Here is a 23,865-nt window from a genome sequence, read left to right as displayed (position 1 = left end):
GATTTCATCGCTTGCTTTTATGGTCTCTTAAGGATGACTTGCCTCATGCTAAAACAGAAATTGATGCCATGAAGAACTGAAGTCATCAACATGTTTGCCCATTGGATCACGTAAGAGAGACATCAAAGAAATATTTATAGTCATAGAGGTAAGAAATAGTTTCTGCTTTCTGTGCTGTCTTTCTTACTTATCTTTCTCTGATACTCTCTAAATGCATTTTCAGATAACCTTATCTTACAGGGAAGCTGTTTGATTGCATTGTTTCTAAGGACCGCCTTTTGGAAGAGGAAGCTCCAGTCTTTTTTTGACAGACTGTTTCAGCAATTGCTTCTGTTCACAGTCAGGGTTATGCCCAGAGACCTCAAACCAGTGAGCCTGAACTGCAGTCAGTCTTCCATAAATAATAATGAATGTGTTTTTATTTTTCTGTTGGCAGAGAGAGTTACAGTACTCCACTCCATTCCAGTGGACTGCAGGAGAGAACTGAAGGGGGGAGAAGTAACACAAAGTAGAACTCATGGGTTGAGATAGAATTATGTACTGAGACAGAGTAAAGAATAATAGTTATGATGAATGCAAAAGCAATTGCTCACCACCTACCAATCAGTGTCCAGTTAGCCTCCTAGTAGTGGAAGAGATTTACATGAAGTTATACCCCCTTCAAAACTCCTTCCACAATATGTCATATAGTATGGAATATCCTTTGGCCAGTTTAAGTCAGCTGTCCTAGTTCTGTTCCTTCTCACTTCCTTGGGCTCTCAGCTGAGATTGACTGTGGCTCTGTACAACGCTGCCTGGCAGCAACTGTAAGCATCACTGCGCTATCTCCATTGTTTCTCTAGAATGAAAACGTAGTATTATATCAGACACTGAAGAAGATAATTCAGTCCCAGCTGAAACTCAGACAATAACTTGTGCTTAGGATTCTTTCCCTACAGGAAATGTTAGATAATTATTGCTATGTGGTACTGTGTTCTGTAGCTGAGCTGGATTTTGTTATCCTTGAAGAAGTATCTTCCTCTGAAAGGGGAGTAAAACATGATGCTCCTAATGAGCGGAGCAGAGACACAGATCTGATCTGAGTGTTGGTTTCACATTTTTGTGATGCTCTTTGCTGCAGTTTGTATCTCGAGAGAAGCCCTTGTGGTGTCAGTCTGTTGTGTAACCTGCTCTAGTTTTGTGCCTCAAGGAAGAGTGATCCTTTAAACAAATGGTGGCTGTACAGAGGGTATGGGGTGAGATGCATTCCTCTGGCCCCATCCAATGGATTTTCTGTCACAAAGATCATTCTCCCCAGCTTCTCTTCTCTGAGTGGGAGCTTCAGCCCCCTGCACAGGCTGGAGGTCATCCATAGAACTTGCTTCAGAGTTTGTTTCAGGTTGTTATCCTTCCTGGCCAAAAACCAGATACAGTATTGTAGATGTGGTCCAGTGAGTGTTGAAGCAGGAATGACTTGTCCTGGTCTGGTTGTGCTGCTTTTTAATGCAGCTGATGATCTTGTTGTACTTCTTTTCTGTCAGAGCACACTGCTGGCTTGCATTCAGCCTGTGGTCTCTCACCACTTGTCCTCCTAGTCCCCAGGTCCTTTCCAACAGATACAAGCTAGTATTTCCCACCTGGGATATTGGAAGATGGGAACTTGCCAGCAGTCAGTGAAGATCTCTGAGACAGCGAGAGCGAGCGAGCTTTGAGTAGACTGGGAACCACTGTCCACAGCAGGAAAGAAGAGAAGAGAAAAGATGTTTCCTTGGGCATTTGGGTGGAAATCATTCCTGACTGCTTTCTCATCCACCGGGAAAATCTGCTGATTGACAATTTGAAGCTGATAGACTTTGGACTCTGTGCAAAGCCAAAGGTAAGAGTATCTGTTAAATCAAATACAGTGTGCCCCCAAGTAATGCATGTTTGACCACCGTATGCAACAGGGGCTTGTCCAAACAAACTCCTTAAAATCAAGCTGTTTCTGTGGCTGACATGTCATTGCATCTTGTTTGGATTGACCTGAACTGTATGAGAGTGGTTAACAGATTGCTCAGAAGCACAGGTAGATAATTTTCTCTAGCTAGACTCCCTGTTTTCATAGTCTAAGCTGTAGATAATCTTGTAGGTATATCACCTGTCTTATGCAAGGGTCTGTAATAGGAGCATGGGATTGGTGTGCCTAAAGAACCCTCTAAGGAACTGCATGTAGGATGAGATTGTGGATAGAATAAAATGACTTTTGCAGGTGACGTACAAATCCTGTGATTGCATATGCTTGAACTGAATTGTTTCTTGATCTTCAAACTGATTTCCAGAATCCTTTATTAACATGTAAGATGGATGCTGGTAAGAAAGAATGGGAAGACTGCCTTACTGATTCCAAGAGAATTACTTGTCCTCAAATGATTTTTCCTGGCCAAAGTTAGAGCCTCTCACAGGTAATCGAGACCAACAGGCTGTTGTTGCACAATCAACAGGCACAATCTAGATGATCAGCTGAGGAAAATAAAGCATCATGCCAAGGGTACTAGATAAGTGAGCAGCTTGAGATCTGCACATTTATGTGATACTCATGGTCTTATACAATATTTGTTTAGTGAGGTCACATTGAATGAAAACAAAATCTAAGATTAATGAAAATATACAAAGGAGAAGAAGCCTCTGAGGCTTCTGAAGTGTTATGACCAGAAGACATAAACTCTGTTTTTGAAAGAGCAATTTGCTCTGTTAATTATCCATCATTTTTGTGCAGTCTTTTTTGTCAGACTTGTCTTTAGCTTCCAAGTTGTATGTGAAGACTTGTTTGCACTGTAATGCACAATGTACTAAAAATTGAGAGATGAAAATGTGAAGAGTTTTTCTATCTTTGATTTCATGTCTGGAATTTTGGAACCCACTACTTGCAGTTGTTAATCTGTCCAAACTGGTCTGGTTTGCAATGCCCTCATACTTCTTGAAAAGCTCTGCTGTTAAAGGCAGAACAATTCCTACAAGTGCCATGGCCCCACTGTTGTTCTAATTCTTGTTTCTTTGTTTTCCACACGCTGCTTTTCAAGCCTCCTTTTTCTTTACAGTCCAAGTGAGAATTGCACTGTGAGGTGTCTGAACCTTGTTGTGCCTCTACATAAAGAGAACAGCAGCAAAGCCTGACAGGTGACTGTGCTGACAGCTCTCGTAGCCAGTAACACGTAACTGTGCTAAATCCCTTGTGATGGCTTTGATTTAATTTTTGCCAGTGAAATCCTTGTAAAAGGAACTGCAGCAGTGTGATGAGCTAAGGTGAAGATGCTGGTTTTAGCAGTGCTCTAAGCTGAGTGGAAGGGCAATTGAATGAGGGTTATATGCTTTCTGTGGACAATAAGGTTGTGGTGCTGTTGGGGTGGGTCCAGAGGAGGGGCCACTGTGATGATCAGAGGGTTGGAGCAGCTCTCCTATGAGGAAAGGCTGGATTGTAGCTCTGGGCAGCCTGGTCTGGTGGTTGGCGACCCTGCACATAGCAGGGGGTTGGAACTGGATGATCTTTGAGATCCTTTTCAACCCAGGCCATTCTATGGCTGTACAGTTCCATACTGGAACAAATATAAAATGCTAACTATGTAAAACATGGAGTCAAACCTGTGTGATTTGTCCACACCAGGAGGTGATTAGAAAACAATTTTTTAAGCTACAAAGCTGCTTGCATGAAAGGAAAAGAAAATAAAACTACAAGAAAAAAGGAAAACCTTTCTTCCTGAAAATAGGAAGAATAATGGACCTGACATGAAATTTGGGTGAAGCTGCCTGATTTTATGAAGCTATTCCCATTATTTTCTTGGTGCTGTGTTTCCCAAATGAGTGGTTTCTGGCTGTGCTGCAGCACCAGTCTGCATGTGAACATCAACTCTATTCACCATCTGGGAAGATTAGGACTTCCCTTCTCCCACCAGCACCACTGAATTACAGTTACTCAGTGGTTAAACAAAGGAATCCTTAAAGAAGGGTTTACAGCTGTCATGTTATCTGAAGTGCTTGGGGCATTCTGATGCTATTAAGCTCTATGTATGAACAAGTTCAAAAAGAAAAGGTAGGCATCTGATTGTTGTGCCAGTTTCTAAGTTATTTGGAAAGCTGTACCACCCAACCACTCCTTCTATTTGATGGAGGTGACAAAGCTCAGTTTAATTTCTGACTGCTGTTTAAATCCTGAAGCTGGAGCTGGTTCCTGGAGCAGAAAAAGCTCGGAAGCTGTCCCTCCTACAAGCAGGCACCTCTGAGCAAAATATGACATCTCGATTTCTGATGGTAAGGTCAGGAGATCTGATTCCAGCGTCTAGCTTTCAGCTTCATGCTATGTTAGTGGGACCTTTGGCATCTAGCACTGACCAACAGCAACTGACAGGCTGGTAACAGTGCACCCCAAAACAGTTATGTGTCTATTTATGTTATGAGGGAAAATTGCATTGCATTGAGATTTCCTATTTTTACACTTTGCAGATCTAACTCGCTGCTGGAAGAATCCTGTACGCCTTGTTCACACCATTTTCAATGAGCTGGATGAGTCTGTTGTTGGCATTTTAATACCATTGACCAGGCAAGCAATATGTATGGAGTATTTGGCTCTCTCTACAGTCATGAATGTTTGAGTATCTTCAACATGTGGCTCATTGCTTCCATTTCAGGCTGCCCAGAGAAGCTGTGGGTGCCTGTCCTTGGTGTTGAAGGCGAGGTTGGATGGGTGATGGGCAGCCTGAGCTGGTTAGTGGGCAGCCAGCCCATGGCAGGGTGTTTAGAACTGGATGATCTTGAAGGTTTCTTCCAACCCAAGCCCTCCCGTGATCCTATGATTCTGTGATTTCATTCAGGTTTATTAAGATGAGATGAGTTCTCCTAAATGCGCTGTTCTCCATATGATTATAATTGGAGTCTAGATGGATGACTTAAACCAGACTCCAAACTTTTTGATGGCCAAAAGGAAATGAAATCAATCCTTTACTGTGTCAGTAGTCTGTAACTAGAGCCCATCAGGTAATTCCCAGCCTCCTGCCTGTATCAGTGGCTGCACACAGTGAAAAAGTCTGATGGGATTTTAACCTCTAAAATGTTCCAAAGCAACCAGAGGGTGAATATATTCCCTATGCAAATACCTGCAGGAATAAGCTTGTCATGTATGTCCTCAGGTAGCACAGTAGTTAATGGTGGGACTCAGTAGGTCATGCTGAAAGTTGAGTCTGCTGGTCTTGAAGGTCTTTTCCAGCCTACATGACCTTATGCTAATATTTCTGTATTTCTTTCTGTTCAGCTCCCAGAAAACCTCCCACCCAGCCCCCAGCTGACCCCGTGGTGAAAAATAAAACAGAAACCTCAGTGACGCTGGCATGGTCCCCTCCGAAGATGCAACGCCCCATTCCAATCGATGGCTACATTGTGGAAGGCAATAAACTAACTGGCTTCACGTGGGTGAGGTGCCACGAGTCTCATGTCCCCGTCCCAGAGTTCACGGTGAGCAATCTGTCTGAAGAGGCTGATGATCAGTTCCGAGTGTCTGCAGTCAATGCGCATGGACAGAGCCCGTCTCTGGAATTCCCAGGGAGCGTGCACCTTGGTAAGCACAAAAACCCCAATGGAAATGGGTCAGTGTGAGCTGAGCAGCTGTGTTGGTTCCCTAAAGATGTTTCCTTTGACTTTAAGGATAGTAGTGCATTAACACACCAAAGGCTTTCCTTTATTACTAGTTCTCCTGTCAACCTCCAGCTACCACTAAAGTGATACAAGTTCTGTTTCTGTGACAGAGACATGAATATCCTTATCTTTTGATATCTCACATGTGCAAGAGGCAGAACTTTCTGTAACAGATCTTAAGCATAGAAGTGCTTCTTCCAGCACTCATGCAAAGGGAGAAGTAGAAATGTACCTATGATTTAATCTTCCATCTCTAAATGAGATACCAGACTTGCATCTAAAGAGCATTAAGACATCCATGTTGTTCTTCCTCAGAACCAGTCCTGGCTGTGAAATCCCCCCTAACAACTGGTGAAGCTGTACCTGGAGGGGATGCCATGTTTACTACTGATCTTACAACAATGTGTTGCAGCACTTGGTACCTCAGTGGTAAAGTCTTACAGGAAAGCGAGACCTGCATCATCAAGAGAACCCAAACTACTCACAGCCTAATCATAAAGAACATCACCAAGAATGATGGTGGAGCAGAAGTGAAATTTGTTGCCAAAAATGTTGATGTCAGCACCAAGATGAGAGTGAGAGGTATTTGCTTTGATCCTTCTCCTTTCCTCTTACAGTCAAGGCATAGTTGCTGTGATCTGATGATTAGAACTGGGGCTGCAGGCATTCACTGCCTGTACCAAATACCTGAAATTGCATCCCATGGACTGATGTGAGTCCTGGTAATGACCTAAACATGATAGCACTGAGTGTAGGGTAAGCCAGTCTACCCAGCTGCTTGGTATCTGAACCAGATTGCTTCATGCCAGCTGATGAATGTCTGCAGTTCACAGCTATTGGCCAGTGCATTCAGTCAGCAGGTTTACCACTGCATCACCATAGAGCAGTACTTTCAGCTCCAGGTTCAGAAAGCCTTTCTGATTGCACTGGAATAATTTAGAAGTAGGGGAGCAATCATTCCAATAATATCTCTATCAATCAGCTTTGCATGACAAAATAGAACAAATAAACATTCATGATGGGAGGACCTGTTTGTCATTGGGTGGAAACCTCTGCAGAAGCATGTTTAGAGCATTCTTAATCAGTAGAAGGAGATGTTTGGTTGATTTTTACTTAGTAAATCCGGCAAGAAGACCAAATGAAATATCTTGAATTGCTCAGCACTGACACAATGATGAGTGCAGGAACAGAAGGTGATACTTTTTCAGAGATGTTGCAGCAAACATTGACCACGTTAGCCTGATATCAATTGAACTAACGAGGCCTTTGCTCCTGACAGGTGCTGCAGTGAGATTTACCAATAAGAGCAAAGATGTAGAAAAGATCTCCGCTCGGCTGCGTGAGGAAGCCAAACTGCAGGCTGAGCTTTCAGACACAGGCGCTACTGTGGAGTGGATGAAGGATGGGAAGGAGCTCAAGGCCAGTGAAAAATATGAACTGCACATTGTGGGGAAGAAACACACCCTGAAAATTCACAACGTCTCAATGGATGATGCTGTAAGTTGTCAGTGCATCTGTGAGGGGGATAAAATGCATGAGTTTGCATGATGAGGCTCTTCATCATCTTCTGCTGGCTTGTCACCCTTGTTGATCCATGGAGAAACAAGAAAGGCCTAGAGTAGTGTATGCACTTTGGCATTGGAGAGCTTACTTAATTGCTTCTTCTCAAAGAACAAACTCCAGAGAGTCATGGAGACATCTCCAAACAGAATTGAATAATGGGACTAAATTGATGGAGAGCAGAACTTCCTGCCACGGCTTGTCAGCTAGTCTTAATTTTGCTTTTCTTCTCTCTGTCATGTTAGCATAATATTTCATACTGGCAGGTCTGCCCAAAGAATTAAATGAATTAGCTGATGGACGTTTCCATGTGCTTTGCACTGTAATGTGACTATCAAATGAGTAATCAATGCTGTTATTTTAAAATCTGTGTTGGCAAGCTGTAAGACAAACAGCTGCTGTTGGTAGCTTGGTTACTGCAGAATCAGCTTTTGTGTATCTCATAGATAGGGAAGAGACCCTTAAGGGTCAGCTAGTTGGACTCCCTTGCAATGAACAGGGGCACCGCAGCTCCATCAGGTGCTCTGAGCCCTGTCCAGCCTGACTTTGAACATCCTCAGGCTCACAAATCTTATACCTATGCCACACACTCGCAGTATTTCACCATTCAGCATCACCACTTGTATCTTCTCTTGTTGTAAATCAGAGCTAGCTGGTAAATCATCTGCTGTGCGGGTCAGCTGTGTCTCTCCCATGGGCATCACGTGGCTGCTGGGAGGCTCTGAAGAGCTGCAGCCAGAGGTGTGTCACCCGCTGGGCCTCGTGCCCAAAGGAGCCCACAGGAAAGTGTTGTTGCAGTTTGTCATGCACTGCACTGCCATGAGACTTGACGTGCCAGACATCCTCTGACACGTGACCTCCTGCATCCAGGCAGGACGTCTGAGACGTCTCCTTCAGCCTGACGTGGCTGCAGTTTCACACTGGTTTTACTAAGGAAGGAGAAGGCACGTGGATGAAACTCTTTTCCTGCTCTTCCTGGCATTAGCTCATAGTGCAAGTAAAGCACTGTCAGGTCAAGCCTGGAGGAGTAATGCTTGTCACTGACCTGTTCCTGTTCAGGGTGGAGCTGGAGGGTAAAATAACACAAGAAATTGTCATTGAAATTCAATATCTGTGAAATTCAGCTGGCTGCATTCACAGAACCTGGCATTAAGATCTGTTTTCTGGTGTATATCTTGAGCCTATTTTCCATAACCCAGTCCTCATTTATGAACCGAAGCTCTACTGAAAACCTTTCGCTGTGTATGCTCATGCTGCAGTGCAGCTCTTGTGACCTTTAACAGCACATTCAAGTTCCTCTGATCACAGGATCCTTAAGGTTGATTAAGACCCTCTAGTCCGACTGCTCACCCATCTCCACCAAGATGCTCACCATCAGCTAGCTAAAAACTCAGCAGAGATGATAGATCAAGCCCAACACTGGATTTGGGATGGCTAGAGATTCCTAAGATATTGAAGGATTGCTTGCAGGTGGTGTTGGCTCAGGTATTCACCCTGCATCCCACCTCCCGTTCTGTTTGGTTGAGAATCATGCATTCTGCAATTTCACTTTGTAATTCAAAGCCCCTTTCTTTATCTGTTGAAAAACTGATCTAAAACAAGCCGAGAAGACTCCGTTGGAACTGGTTGATGCAGAACAAAGGCATCCCCAAAGGACAAGTTGCACTGTTTGATGAACATTATTGGATGAGAGCTAAGCTAAGATTTAAAAAGTTCTGGGGCTGTCTCTGAGCATCAAATCCAGAGGAAGCCTGCATGATTCCCTGAGAATGGATACCTCCTACTTTGGTGTAGGGTGAAGGGAACACTAGCAGTAACTCCTATCACAAAATGTCACATGGCTCAGACAAAAAAGCCATTAAGAGGGCTTAATTAGGAGCACCAAATGGTCACAAGATGGTCTTAGGGCAGGGAAGTAATCTATATACGTGACATTGATTGATGCTATTAGTTCTAAACAGCTTGACTCTAGAGGGACTGTTCTTCTTTGGTCACCTAGTTTTACAAGAATAGATGACTCCTGTCTATTACAATTTTTAACTCATTATTTGTTCACTGATGCCATAAATGTGCCTGGCATAGCAATTGGCCTTAGTATATTCAGTGACTGAAAGCAACAGTTGTTGCTGTAAGAAATGCAATACTAAGCTTGGTCTGCCTGTAGCTGACAGCCATCAGCTTGCTCCTCAGGCAGGTTCTGTCTGGATGGAATGAAGGGCATGAAATACTGATGTGCTCTTCAAACGCTGCTTGTTAGCTTAGAGACAAAGTGTTGAATAGGTTTGTTCATGCATTGCAAACACGTTACTTAGCTGCCTTCATTTTAGCTACAGAAGAACACGTGCAGAATACAGAATTGATTAAAAGAAATAACAACTGTCTGCATAGAACTTACTCTTTCCTTACACAGGAGAATCAAGCACACGTTTGTATGTGAGTACCTCCAGAGGTGAAACTCAATCACCCAAATGTAATGAGCAGAGACATTACAATCAGTTCTAACTGTATCTTCATGCTGTGCTGAAGAAGCCTGAGTCAGGATGTAAACCACTTTCTATTTTTTTCTTCAGATGAAGCCATTAATGTTGTCAGCAAGCCCAAAACCACTTCAGAAATATCAGTCAGTCCTTCTGAAGACCTGGAGCTGGTGTGTGAGGTGTCAGCTGCAAGCGGAGCTGTCGTATGGAAGAAAGATGAAACAGAGGTGAAGCAGGACCAGAGGACAACCATCATCTCCAAGGGGACGCACCGCAAGCTCATGGTCAAAAATGTGACCCTGAAAGACCAAGGGAGCTACAGCTGTGAAACAAAAGATGACAAAGCAACATTCCAAGTGAAAGTCAAGAGGTGAGAAAATGCTTGGAATCCCAGAGATAAAGGAACGCTTCATTTTGTGTGTCTTGCATTTGGAGGATCAACTGACAGCCTCTCTGGTGCAAAACATTTTGGCTCTAGGACTTTCTTGGTCATCTAGTATCATAGCAACACTTTTCTACATGTGATTTACATCCAGGAATGAATTACTGTAACAAAGGGGAGTACAGCTGCGAGGCTGCTGGCTAGAAACTCACCTTCAAGATTCATGTAACTGGTAGGAAACACATTTTGGTTGATATTCTTTGATTATTCCCTAGTCTGGCTGTGGAAATGTCTGTGTGAACGTGTCCTCTTTATTCTGCCATGAAACTGTTTTGAGAAGGATGGAAAGAAATGCTTACAAACGTGCAGCTAAAATGATTATTTGTTTTTAACAATATTTCATCCAGCTCTTCCCCTACAATTACTTTTATCATCAGCTGTCCATGGATGTCCAACTGTGATTTGTACAATGTGCAACACTGCTCTACCAGTTGATATTTCAACAGTACTATTTACACAGATGTCCTTTTCTGCTCCAAATCCACACCAGCCATGGGAGAGGGAGTAGGTGAGCATCTTCCTCCATTAGCTTGATCTAAATCTGACAGCTTCATCCAATCCAGGGCTTCTCCAAGACCTTTGAAAATTCTGTTACTGTTGAGGAGACAGCAGGCTTCTGGGCTTAGGTTAGAATATGGTGCCCTGTTGATGGGTCCTGAGAGTGTCCAAGCCTTACATGGATGTCACGGTTTGAACTAAAAATCCACCTGCGCCCGTGACAGGGGCCGTGGGCCCCGGAGGGGCCCTAGGCCGAAAGGAAAAAAATTAATTAGGAAAAGAAAACAGCGGCAACGATCTAAGGAGGCACACTTATTTACTAAATACTATATCGAAATACAGGATAACACAATATAATACAATATAATTGAAAATTGAGCTAACGAATCAAGCAAAATAGGAGAGAGAATGAGTCCCGTAACCGAGAGGCCTACTGTGAATCTAGGCGAACGGCTGAAGGCTCCCACACACTGCCCTGAACGCCAGAACTCGAAAGACCGTCACTCTGTTCTGCGACAGAGTTAATATAGAGTCCAGGTCCCGTGACCTATCGTGTTGTTCCCTGGGAGATGTAGTCTTCTTCTGTAAGTTGCAGATTCAGTAAAATTATTCATGCTTAATATGATGTTATGATGTGGAATACTGATAGCAAAAATTACAAAATTATTAAACCATGACAATGGAGAAAACCATCACTGCTCTTAAGATGTTTTGCAAGCAGGTGAAACTTGATTGAAGTGTGGCAGTGATGCTTTCTGAGATCTCTGGCCCCTAGTTTTTCTAGGCTTTTTGTTTGCCTCTTAAGATACAGTGAGCTGCTCTTAATTGTGGCTGTGTCCTTTGCCACGAGCATACCTCTGAGCACACAGTTATTTTGAGCTCCTCTTCTTCCAGTGGCTCGGATGAGCAATTCTGAGAGATATGCAGAATGGGGATGGCTGTGCTGCTGCTTCCTTTTCTGTCTTAGCTGTGGTTTTCCCTTGCAGGGCACAGTTCTCTGCCTGGGCCCAAGTCTGTGTGGGTCTCTCCATCCACAAAGCTGCTCACACTGCAGGAGGCACAGGCTGAGAGGAGAGGCCAGAGCAGCTCTCCTGTTGCAACACGGAGCAGCAAGATACAAGTGGAGGAAGGGCCTGCAGCTGTACTGAGGAACTTCAACGCAATCATTGATTTTCCATCTGAAAGATAAAGAAAGAGGAATTCCCTTTCCAGCCCCTACCATCATTGTTCGGATGATTTTTATTGGTTTATTTTTTGTCCATTATATCTTTGAGGATTCAACTAACACACAGTTGCCCTATGGCCTCAGTGGAGCCACACAAGGTGCCTTTCCTTCCTGGTTGGGCAGGCAGTCACAAGATGCAGAAAGCCATGCTGGCGTCTATCCTGTTCTGTGCTGGCTGTACATGGAAATCTTGGGGTTTTCCAGATTTCAGGGCCATGTGCCTGAAACCAATTGTGCTTCTCCTGTAAGCAGAGCTGTTGGTCAGACTTGCTGGCACTAGAAATTAAAGGTGGCAGTGAGCTGAGGCCGAGGAGGTGTTAATGTAAGAGTCAGGGATGCTTTTGAGCTTCCCTTATAACTGTACGGTTCCTCAGAAAGCAGTTACGCCTGCCAGCTCCTTTCCTGTCCGGCTGTGGAGCCTTTGCTCACATGCTCCGAATCTTGCTTGAAATCATTGAGAGGAATGTAGCCAGCAGGACTTGAGGGCTGAGCTGTAGGAATGGAAGCATCCTCTGCTGTTTGAAACAGAGGGTGTTTCTAGGCTGTGTTTCAGCAGAAAGCAGGCAGTGGCGGGAACAGGCAACTATTGGCAAGGGCTCGGTGCAGCTCTTCCCTCATCCTGCACCACGACTGACAGCATGCTCTGTTTTCTCTCCAGACTGAGTTCTCCCAGTAAGAGGGCAGAGTCAGCAGCTGGCAGTTGGCGTTCCTGCTTCTGCCTGGGCAAACCATCCCCTGTGGCCAAACACCAACTGCAGAGCAGTGCCAGGGAGCCGTGGTCCTGGCAGGTAAGGGTGCAAATCCAGCTTTCAAAACACTGCTTGTCAGCAACACAGGTAGAATTCATGCTTTCAGTGGGCTTGTACCTCCTTCTGGAATTCAAGCCCGTGCCTGACATCTTTGGTTGACTCCTGTCTTTCCTAGATGAGTCTCACAAGCTGCTTGAAACCTGCTTGACAGGCAGCACTAAGACTTTGCCTCCTTGGACAGTGAAAGTTTGACGCTAAATGCTGTGTATCTACTCTTTCCAGGTGAATCGATCCCTTGCCAATACAGGAACCCACCAGCAAGTTGCAATGATGCACGTTGTGCTTCCATCAATGGAGTGCAGTTAGGATGCATGAGTCACTGCAGTTCCAAGGACAGCCTTCCACGTGACAGCAATGATGGAGAGAAGGATGTTTGACCTATTCAGTTTTGGGCCCCTCCCTGCAAGAAAACCTTGCGGTTCTGGAACGTCTTCAGCTACGAAGGTAGTGAGGGGTCTGGAGCACAAACCTTACGAGGAGCTGCTGAGGGAACTAGGATTGTTCAGCTTGGAAAAGAGCAGGCTCAGGGGAGACCTTATAACTCTCTATAACTTCCTGAAGGGAGGTTGTAGTGAGCTGGGGTTTGGCCTCTTCTCTCGTGTGATCAGTTATAGATCTAGAGGGAATGGTTTTAAGCTGTGCCAGGAAAGATTCAGGCTGGACATTAGGAAATATTACTTCCCCTAAAGGGTATTCAGGCATTGGATAGCACTGCCCAGGGAGGTGGTGGAGTCACCGACCATGGGAGTGCTCAAGAAACGTTTGGATGTTGTGTTGAGAGGTATGATTTATCCGGGAAGTATTGGTAATGGTTGGACCAGATGATTTTGTAGGTCTTCTCCAACCTTGATAATTCTGTGATTCTGAGCTGAGAAACTTTTCTTGCTCAAGTCCAGCTTCCAAGCTTAACCACCTACAATGAAGTTGATGTCGTTTTTCTGGTAGCCCTCAAGACAGTGTCCGCATTTACCCAAAATCAGGAGGTAACCAGCTGCAGTGAAGTGAGCGATTTCAGTGCCTATTTCTGATGGTGGCAATGAGTTCAGAGGTCACACTTAATTGACGGTGCCTGTTTCCATTCTGACAAAGGATGTAGTTGCAGCTGACTTCCCGAGGCTGCCATACGTGGTGGTGACGCAGCCTTGGGCTTCTGCGTTTGCATGACTCCCACCTTTCCTTTCTGTGTCTTGCAGGTCAGCTGGTGCTGGAAGCGGCCGGTATCTGAGTAGGAATGAAGGTGAGTGCAGGAGCAGCTGCTGAGGGGAGGAAGGAAGTCCATGCTAATGAGCTCTGAAGCATCTGCAGGTACGGTACCAAAGGAGGCAGCAGTGATGCAGGGGGCTCCCCAGCAGGAAGCTGTCTGATCCAAATGCTTGCTGAGAGTTTGGAAGCCCAAACCCTTATGGTCTCTGTAAGGGTGGCTAGTAAAAAGATGTTAACCAAGATGGTGGTAAATAGTCAAAGGTTGTTAGCAAAGGAAAACTCACCAATGTCGATGTTTTGACCAGAAAGCTGAGGCAGTCTCAACTGGGGAGCAGTCTCCAAGAGATTCTGCCTTAGTGGTGGTCAGCCTTTAAATGAGGTGAGGTCTCAGAAGAGGTGCAGTCGAGGTCCACCCCTTCTGGGAGCACAGCTAGATTACTCTCACCTGTGCTCCCGCAGCTGGCCCAACACTTGCCTCAGCTGATTAATCAGAGGTTCAAGCTGTGATTTCCCATACAGTCTCTAAGCTGAAGGCAGCATCTCCTTGATCTGATGGTGGTGTGCCTGAGTGAGGGAGTGATCCAAGCTGGATGCAAAAGAGTCATCTTAATTTCTCTCCTATTTTACTTCAGATGACACCTATTGGGTGTTGGTTTCTTAAAATTTAGATCTAGGAGGTGGCCTCTCCCTTTGCTTCTGGTGAAAGCACAGATGTGCAGCAGGAGTAGAAGACAAAGAGGTTTTCTTGGTGACAGCAACACCAATTATTTGATTCAAATGTAGAACTGTGATGAAGATGGTGAAGAACAGATCCGCCTCAAAGACATGCTTGATCACATAAGGAATGAGCATGTGATCCAAGACAGTCAGCGTGGCTTTAGCAGGGGAAGGCCATGCCTAACCAATCTGGTGCTCTTCTATGATGGAGTGACGGCATTTGTGGACAAAAGGAAGGAAACTGATGTCATTGACCTGGACTTGAGCAAGATCTTTGACATGGCCCTCCACCACATCCTTATCTCTAAACTGGAGGGATGTGGATTTGACAGGTGGACCACCTGGTGGATAAGGGATTGGTTGAAAGGCCACAGACAGAGGGTGGTGATTCATGGTTCTGTGTCCAGGTGGAGGCCAATAACAAGTGGTGTCATCCAGGAGTCTGTCTTGGGACCAGTGCTTTTTTACATGGTTATCAGTGACACCAATGATGCAATGGAGTGCACCCTCTGCTGTTTGCTGAGTGGTGCGGCTGATGCAGTGGAAGGAAGGGATGCCATTCAGAGGGAGCTCAACCGAGAGGTTGGCCTAGGTGAATCTAATGAGGTTGAACACAGCAAAGTGCAAGGTTTTGCACTTGGGCTGGAGGAATCCCAGGCATCTGTACAGCCTGGGAGGAGCAGTCCTTAAGAGAAGCCCCGCAGAGAAGGACCTGGGGGTCCTGGTGGATGAAAAACAGAACGTGAGCCATCAGCGTGCTCTTGCAGCTCAGAGAGCAAATGGTCCCCTGGGCTCCATCAGAAGAGGGGATGGCCAGCAGGGACAGGGAGGCGATTGATCTTCATGATCCTTGAGGTCCCTTCCAGCCCGGGCCATTCTATGATTCTGTGATTACACTCGCTGTCAGAAATAACGGCAGCTGTACAGAAGCTTGTTTTTTCTTTCTTTTTCTGGCTTTGAAGGAGAAGGGGTGGAGCAAGGGGAGACCCACTGGTCATTTGTCACCTCATGAACAGGATGGATTCTGCATTGACTGTGAAAAACCTGGGCTAGTAGCATGGGCATGTTTCAGGCTGGACTCTTCTTTTGCTGCTTGGTTTCCTTTTGGCTACAGGGAGACAGCTGTCTAAAGGTGTGTTTTCAAACCCACTCTCCAAAACCGTGTTTCATTGTTGCAGGTGGTTCAGTGAGCTCTTGCAGTGCAGATGCTGTAGTTTGCTGTAGAATCTGAATGGTTTCTGTTCCTAGGGGAGGACTGGGAGGAGGTAGTGAGAAGAGAATTCAATGCCTAAGGGGAGGGGAGATCGGGGATTGGTGGGAGAGGGAGCCAATAGGAGGGAGAGAGGAGTTGGGCGCAGGGTGATGGTAACACCCCTTTGTGATGTCATAATGCCCCTTTGTGACGTCATAATGCTTCTTTGTGATGTCATAATGCCCTTTGTGATGTCATAATGCTCCTTTCTGACATCACGATGCCCCTTTCTGACGTCACGATGCCCCTTTGTGATGTCATAATGCCTCTTTGTGACGTCATAACAATCCTTTGTGACGTCATGATGCCCCTTTGTGATGTCATAATGCCCTTTGTGACGTCATAATGCTTATTTGTGATGTCATAATGCCCATTTTTGACATTATAGTGCCCCTTTGTGACATCATAATGCTTATTTGTGACGTCATAATGCCCATTTGTGACATCATATCACCCCTTTGTGATGTCATACTGCCCCATATGAAGTCTAGGCAGAGTCAAAACTTATGGACCTGCACGAGGATCACTTTCAAGACAGTGGCTCTGTTGCTTCAAGCTTATTTGCTTCGTCCTGCCGCCACTCTATTACCAAGTATCAGCAACCTCTTGCATGGTTCAACTTGCAAACGTTTGACACTAACCCTTGTGTTTCTATGCCTTCCTAGGTGATTCGAGCCCTTGTCAACCCCAAAGATCCAAACCAAGTAGTGATGTGCAGTGTGTTTCCATCAATGGAGAGTTCTTATTAAGCACAAATCGCTGCAATTCGGATGACAGCCTTCCACATGGTAACAGTGATGGACACAAGGGGCTCATCCACGTTCATGCTCTCATATCTCCTGGCTCTGCTGAAGCTCCTGACCTGAGCCTGCCAGACACCACAGTCACCTGCCTGGATTGTGACCCAGCGCCTTTGCAGTGCTGCCCATCCCAAGCACAGCCCGAGTGCCCCAGCAGCAGCACCACCATGCAGGAGCAGGTCAGCATCAGTGAGGTGAAGCTGAGCATCTTAGATGGGGACTTAGAGTCAGGCTGCCAGTCCCAGGCACCAGGCAGCAGCACCAGCTCTGAGCCACTCTCATCTTGACAAGAGGAGTCCCATCTTCACCCTTGACCTCTCAAGCCCTCCTGTCTTTTATTGAATAAAGTCACTCTCATGCTCAATCATCGCCTTGGCTGCATTCCGAGTCTTCATTCACAGGGATTGGGATGAATGCAACAAACAGCAAGGCAGCTCAGCTTGCAATGCTATGGCTGTGGGGTTCGTGCAGGCAGAGCTCTGGGTTCCCATTTTGCATGGCTTTGGGATGTCAGCAGCAAGATCTCTACCATTTTGTATGGCAGCAAATAATCTCTAGCATCCAGGTTGCTGCTCATGATAATCCCAGTCTTCCTGGCTGTCGCTTTGTGATACTTGTCAAAGCCTTTTGATACTCTTTGATGCCTTGGCTGCTCCCTAACACCTCTGTCCTCCTGCCATGTTGACTCATGTCTCCCACTTTGAAGCTGGCTTTGCAGATCATCTCCAGCCCTGTCATCATCACGCTGCAGCAGGAGGTGCTCACCTGGCCCAATGTCTGGCAGTGCTGCTTGTTCTGCAGATGAGCAGCTGCCTCCTCATCTCTTCAGCTACAGTAGTTTTTCTCAGGGCAGTTAGATGCAGTCATGCTCCTCTGGATTTGGTGTGTTAAATCCATGCTGCATGGCAGCAGTCAGTGCAATACAAAGGTGTTCTGTGTGCCACAGCATTTCTCCAGGGGCTGCCAAAGGTAGAAGCACAACACAGCACCATCCTTCTGACAGTAATGTCTGTGAGTGTTAGACATGTGAGCACTGCATCATCCCCAGCGTGTCAGTGCTTTTCCACACCAACCTGACTCTCACACTCTGCACTGAATGTAACTCTGCTCTTGTGGAGACAAATGCTTTCTGTCACATCCTCCATCCCTGCAACCATTTGCCGGTAGGCAGCTCTTGCAGAAGAATCAAGCAGCAGAACCTTTTGCTCACCCTACAGCATGCAAATGCTATGAAAGCAGAAATAACCTGGCGTGCTCTGGGTCTGCAAGGCTGCACAGATGGGAGAGGTAGATTGTGTTTTTGCAGTGGAAGTTTCCAGTATTTTCAGTACATAGTGTAGGCCCTAACTGAATGTATAACCCTCTTGTAAAACAGCTGTATAAGTAGTTTTTGCACCAAGAAAGTTGCTGAACAGAGTTAAGTTCAGACTGGGGGCATTCTGACATGGGTAGAATTGAGACAAGCACAAGATAAATACGCAGGGTGGGTAGAGCCCAGCACAGCACAGAATGAATGTACTGACTGTTGGAAACATTGCCCTTCTCTGTCCGCAGAAAAGTACAAGGCAGACCTAAAAACAAGAGGTTGGTAATTGACCTTCTATGGAAATGAATCCTAGCAACAGTCTCGAGGAGTCTGTGAGCCTGAGATGCTCAACCAATGAGAGCCATGAGAGCATCACCTGCATTGGGTTTAGGGCATAGAACAGAATTAATGTCACTGACTGGTGTGCAATTTCTCCCTTGCCAACAGGGGATGTGCGCGCAGTATTGCAGTAATGAATAAGCACTGCTGCTATCGCTGCCAGCTTTGCCTAACTAGAAATCTTTGACTTTGAGAGTTTCTCACACAAGGGGAGAGGGTAAGAAAGTAAAGAGGCACAGAAAACTAAGGAAAACTTATCTTATCTATAAAAATTGATACAATTGATGCTGTCGTGCATTTTTTTATTATTTTTAATTTTTTGCCAATGTCAGTTAGATTGTTTTATAATATCCACACACCAAAATCTGACTACCAAGCAAATGTAATGAAAATGAAATGAAGGTGAGTTAGCGGAAAGCACAAGGCCATATTATATCAGGCTCTAGCAAATTTACAGGCAGTCACTGCACGAAGAGGTAGATCTGAGTTGCACATTATATGATTCCCACAGAGATTAATGAAATCTGAAGCTTTCAATATATTTCCCCTATAATCAAAAGAGAACGGATCCCCAGGGTCTGTCCCGCAGACGTCCTTTCCGTGGTCTCTGCTGCCACCTGCTGGCCAATACTCGGAACTGCCACTGTTGGGCGTTTGGTGCCACAGGAAGCACAACGCAGATCTGAGTTCTGACCGGTCTACGCAGCAAATCCGCCAATCTTTATTGTGATAAGCCCTCCACATGGCATTGCACACGCACTCGAACACGCAACAGGCATAGATTTCTCCTAACTCCTCGAGGAGCAGGCAAGCAGAACAACTGAGCGCAGCGCTGCTTGTGATTGGGCCACCCCCATCATAGAGATGTGTGTTAGATCTTTTACCCACCCCTGGCTTTTTTGGCTACAAGGGCACACTGCTGGCTCATGGTCAATCTGTCGTCCACCAGGACGCCCAGGTCCCTCTCAGCAGAGCTCCTCTCCAGCAGCTCTTCTTTCTGCTTACACAAGGAAGATAGTCTTGTCAATGCAGAGAAATGAATCACAGAATCACAGAATGACCCGGGTTGGAAGGGACCCCAAGGATCATGAAGCTCCAGCCCCCCTGCCTGGAAGGGCCACCAAACTTCCATGTTTACTAATGAAATAAATGAAATAAATGACAAAATTTCCTTTCAGAGAGTTGCATTCACACCTTGACTTAGGTTTGTACAGCTTGGGCATTTGGTCAGACGTGTACTGAAGTCAGGTTTTTCTTTGATTGAGAAAGCATTGAACTAGTTCCTCATTGATGTACAGTTCCTTAGAAATGGAGTAGTCCCCACTTCAGACCAGCTCCTACTGGATCCCATTTCCTGAGAGTCCCCCAAGAAATTCTGGAGGAATCAGTTTGCTTTCTAATCTACCAACTGTCTGATACTTTCAACACCTTGAATAAATTGCCAGTTGCTGACTTGTTTCTTTTTGTAAATCTGTTGATGCACGCACAAAAAATGGATCAGAGCACGGGGTCTTATCTGGAGATGGGAAAACAATTGGATAAACAGAAAATTGTTTTTTGCAAGTTTTGCAGATCTATAAGTGGCTTTTCAAGAGATTGTACCACTTCTGCACATTGATTGTCTGACAGTTTCCCTATGATTTTACTTAAAAATGAAGAAGCAATGAAAAGCTCTGTGCTCTGTGGGTGTGCATGGCTGGCTCTGCCCTTCTCATAGAGGAGAAAATCAACATTTTCACCCCTGGTTCCTACACTTAGATAAAATCCCCTCCACTTACCTGCAATTTTCCTATGTGTGGAAACAGCCTGACCTCAGATGGGGTGAAGCAGCTTCTATTTGTCCTTTCCCATTATTGAGGGAATAATCTGTATTCTTTTATCGTAAGAAGAAAGGAAATTTTGGATGAGGGAAGTACCTACAGCATGTAGAGACTCTTAGGAAACAGAAAAATAAAAATAATAAAAAAATAAAAACAGTATCACAAAGAAAATCTTGAAAAGAGCCAAATAATAAGGGAAAATAGCTGACTGCTGCAGGTGCACTTTGAAGACCCACAACAGAGGAAGCTGAGGTCTCTCCTTCTTGTCCCTTCATTGTTTCTCAGTGTGCCTCATTGTGCCCAGGCGATGGCTTTTTTTATTATTTTACTTCTGTTATTACAGCAATTCACCTGCCAAAGAATTTAATTTGCTATGGAACTATATAGAATATCAGAGGAAAGACAGTGACAGTGCATGGACCCCCTTCTCTCTCCTCCTGGTATCTACATGTGCTGGAGAACTTTGCTTTTACCATAATATGCCTTGAAAGTGTTTGCAGCCTCAAGATCTTTCTGGCTCTGCACAAACCTGTCTTCTCCAAGAGATTTTACTTTGAGATGTTGATGGCAGCTTGTAGTTTCCCCTTTTGGGAACCCTACTTGTCCTGGGCATCCTGATGTCTGAGTGGAGTCAGTCCTTGCTCTACAGCATCTTTCAACACCAAATATGCTGACCCCACTGCCAAGAGAACATTTCCTTGTAAAAAGCAACACAAAGAATTGAAGTCAGGGGTCATATTTGATATGGTCAATAAATCCATCCCTGGCTGACTTTCTTTATTAAGTTTCAGACATTTTTAATGAAAGAGCTATAATCCCTGTAATAAATTTTCTCTTGGTTTTCTATGTATTCAGATCTTAGTCTATGAAGAAGTAAAAGTGAATACAACTGAATTTACCATTGAATTGTAATATTTATTTCTTCTTCTGGTAGTATGTAGCAAATCATCTGTGCCTTACTGACTTCCCTTACTGACTGTGTTGCTAAATATCCTAATGGAAATCTCTTTTATTTGTATTTCTTTCTAGTTTCCCCTGTTAAGGATTTCATGGCTGCTCTCAGGTCACCGTGGAGCCTTTTGTACTCCAGGCTGAACAGCCCCAGCTCTTTCAGCCTGTCCTCATAGGAGAGGTGTTCCAGCCCTTGAATCAGTTCTATGGCATGTATCAGTGACCTGTACATGCTCCAACAGGTCCATGTCTCTCCTGTACTGAGGACTCTGCATCTGGATGCAGTACTCCAGATGAGGCCTCATCAGCACAGAGTAGAGGGGCAGGATCGCCTCCTTTGCCCTGCTGGCCGTGCTTCTTTTGATGCAGCCCAGGATATGGTTAACTTTCTGTGCTGTGAGAGCACACTGCTGGCTCATGTTCAGCTTCCCACCAACAGGAACCCCAGGTATTTTTCGCCAGGACTTTGCTCAATCCTTTCAGGCATTTCCCTTCCACTGAAAGCTTGATCCAGGATCTTGCCTTGTTCATGTGCACGGTGCTTTCTCACTTCATTGTGTGCACGGTGATTTCCCAAATAAGTCCAGATTTGCAGCATTTCCTTTCCAAAAAGAATTGAAGGTGGGGAATAAAGTGGGGAGGAGAGAGATAGATTCCAGCTGTATCTGCTGATCCATCTTTGCCTCATAGCAGGAAATAATCAAACACCTGTCTTAGTTCCTGGTGCTGTTCAAAGAGGAGCTCCTCATGAAAGATGAATTTCTTCCTCAAGTTCTATTGATCACAGTACCGGTCTGTTTATCAGTGTTCTGTTTTGAACCCCTCACTATAAGAAAGATATTGAGGCCCTAAATCTTGTCCAGTGAAAGGCAACAAAGCAGTGAAGGATCTGGAGCAAAATTAAGCTGGGCAGTTCTTTTTTTTTTTTTTGAGAACCAAAGCAATAATATTTTTATTTTGTTTATTTATTTATTGCTTACATCCCACTGAATGCAGCAAGAATATTCAGAAATATAAGTGTGAGGTGCCACTTCTCTCTTGCTGGTGCAAAAGCAGATCAAACCTCTGCACATCAGGAGCAAAAAGAGACAGATTTTGCAGAGCACTCCATAGCTGGGACTGCAGGAGGGCTCAGCCTGCTGTGCATAGCAAAGTTTCTCTTGTGTCCCTTGTCTCACTGCAGCTTTAAGGAATTCCCGAGGGGAGCTGCAGGCATGTAGTTGTGCAGAGATTAATGACTTGAACAAGGCTTGTGAAGGGCTTGGAGAATATGCCCCACAAGGAGCAACGGAAGGAACTAGATAAATGTTGGGAGCAATATTCAAATTGAATTTCTAAGCGCCAATATAATATTACAAAGTCATTTTCGCTCTCCCTGCTAATGCTTGGGGACTCAGCCATACCAGGTCTATATGCACAGGTGGTATAAACATGCAGTTAGCATAACTAAATGGTAGCTGATATGCGTCTGAGATCAGTGCTTCCAGCTCAGAGCTTGCTGTGGCAGATGGACTTACTGACTTTCTGTCTTTGTTATCTCATGGATTTCACTGTACAATGGAATTTTATCTCTCACTATCTTGTTTGTAAATAGGTGATAATTCTTCCACAGCTTCCAAGTGAGCTGTTAAAATAAATGGAGAGATTTCTTGTAAAATATTTGGATTATCTTCTAATCTACAGGTCATATGCCTTCCCATTCTTGATTGGATAGAACAGCCAGCTCCTTTCGACTCCATATGAATATTCCCCCAAAACACACTTCTTGTGAGAGGTGGTAGAGGTGGGTGAAGCTCAGAAATAAAGGGAGGAACAGATTCTCCTTCAGGAACAGCAATAGTAGAGGCTACACGGTGCCTGGGTTAGTTCACTCAAGAAACTAACAACTATTCCCTCCATGTTGTTCTTCTGTGTTTGCTCTTATAAATGAAGCTTATCGTTCGTGCTTGCTTGTGGATTTGACCAGCTGCACTCTTAGATAGCTGAGAGAATTTCTATCAAAACACTATTTAAAAGCTCCAGCCATTCAAGGAACTTCAGGCTTAAGGTCTGGGATTTTAAAATACCTACATATAAATATATATGTTATATATGTTATAGTTATTTGACTATTTTCTGTATTTAGTTTACATAGCACCTGGTCAGGAAAAGTATAAAGTCCTCCCAGCTCCCAGTCTTACCCACAAGTTACCTAGAAAAGACAAAGCTTTCATCCTCTGCCTTGAGGATTAGATATAAAGGATCCTGACACCCTGGGAGGTATATTCTTTTTCTGTCAGTGTTTTTTGCTTGTTTGTTTGTTTGTTTGTTTGCTTTGTGTGTGTATGTTTTTATTACTATTGTTCTGTTTTTCCTTGCTTACTATGGGAGCTGGAGAAAACTACAAGGTATAAAACATCCCATCTACTATAAAGCTTAATGCCCTTCTTAAATGGTTTAATATGTTCTGAATTGGTCAACAGGGAGAAGTGTTTGGAGGCTGAATGAATGTCTTGCATGTTGCTGTGTGTGCCCTTTATTGCTGTACACTGTAGTCTGTGTAAGGACTTGTTCTCCAAACCATCTGAATGTTTGTTTGCCATGATGCAGCAGCTGTCTCCTTCGTAAAGAAGGAAGCAAGAAAAAGACTACATTAAATTCATTCATTCTTAGCAGAAAGGAAACAAAGAAAAGAAAGAATTTTTAACCTGCTGTTAGCCATGTTTGTAAATAAAAAATCACTGTTTAGAAATACCTGGAAAGTAAGTACACCATTCTGGAAAGTCAAATAAATGTGGTGCAAAGCAAACTGTCTCTGGCTTTGCCAAATCAGGCCTTCATTAGCCA

At 44.6% G+C, this 23,865-nt stretch overlaps 1 protein-coding gene; it reads right to left on the bottom strand.

Moving 5' to 3' along the window:
• The window catches only part of LOC146754942 (rho GTPase-activating protein 32-like), a 77,959-nt gene that overhangs the window by 42,905 nt on the left and 11,189 nt on the right, over positions 1 to 23,865 (bottom strand).

Source organism: Coturnix japonica, chromosome 37, assembly GCF_054131305.1.
Source record: "Coturnix japonica strain WE chromosome 37, WE-NBRP24, whole genome shotgun sequence".
Taxonomy (NCBI): Eukaryota; Metazoa; Chordata; class Aves; order Galliformes; family Phasianidae; genus Coturnix; species Coturnix japonica.
The sequence above is the reverse complement of the archived record's forward strand: the minus strand, read 5'-3'. Positions and strand labels throughout refer to the sequence as shown.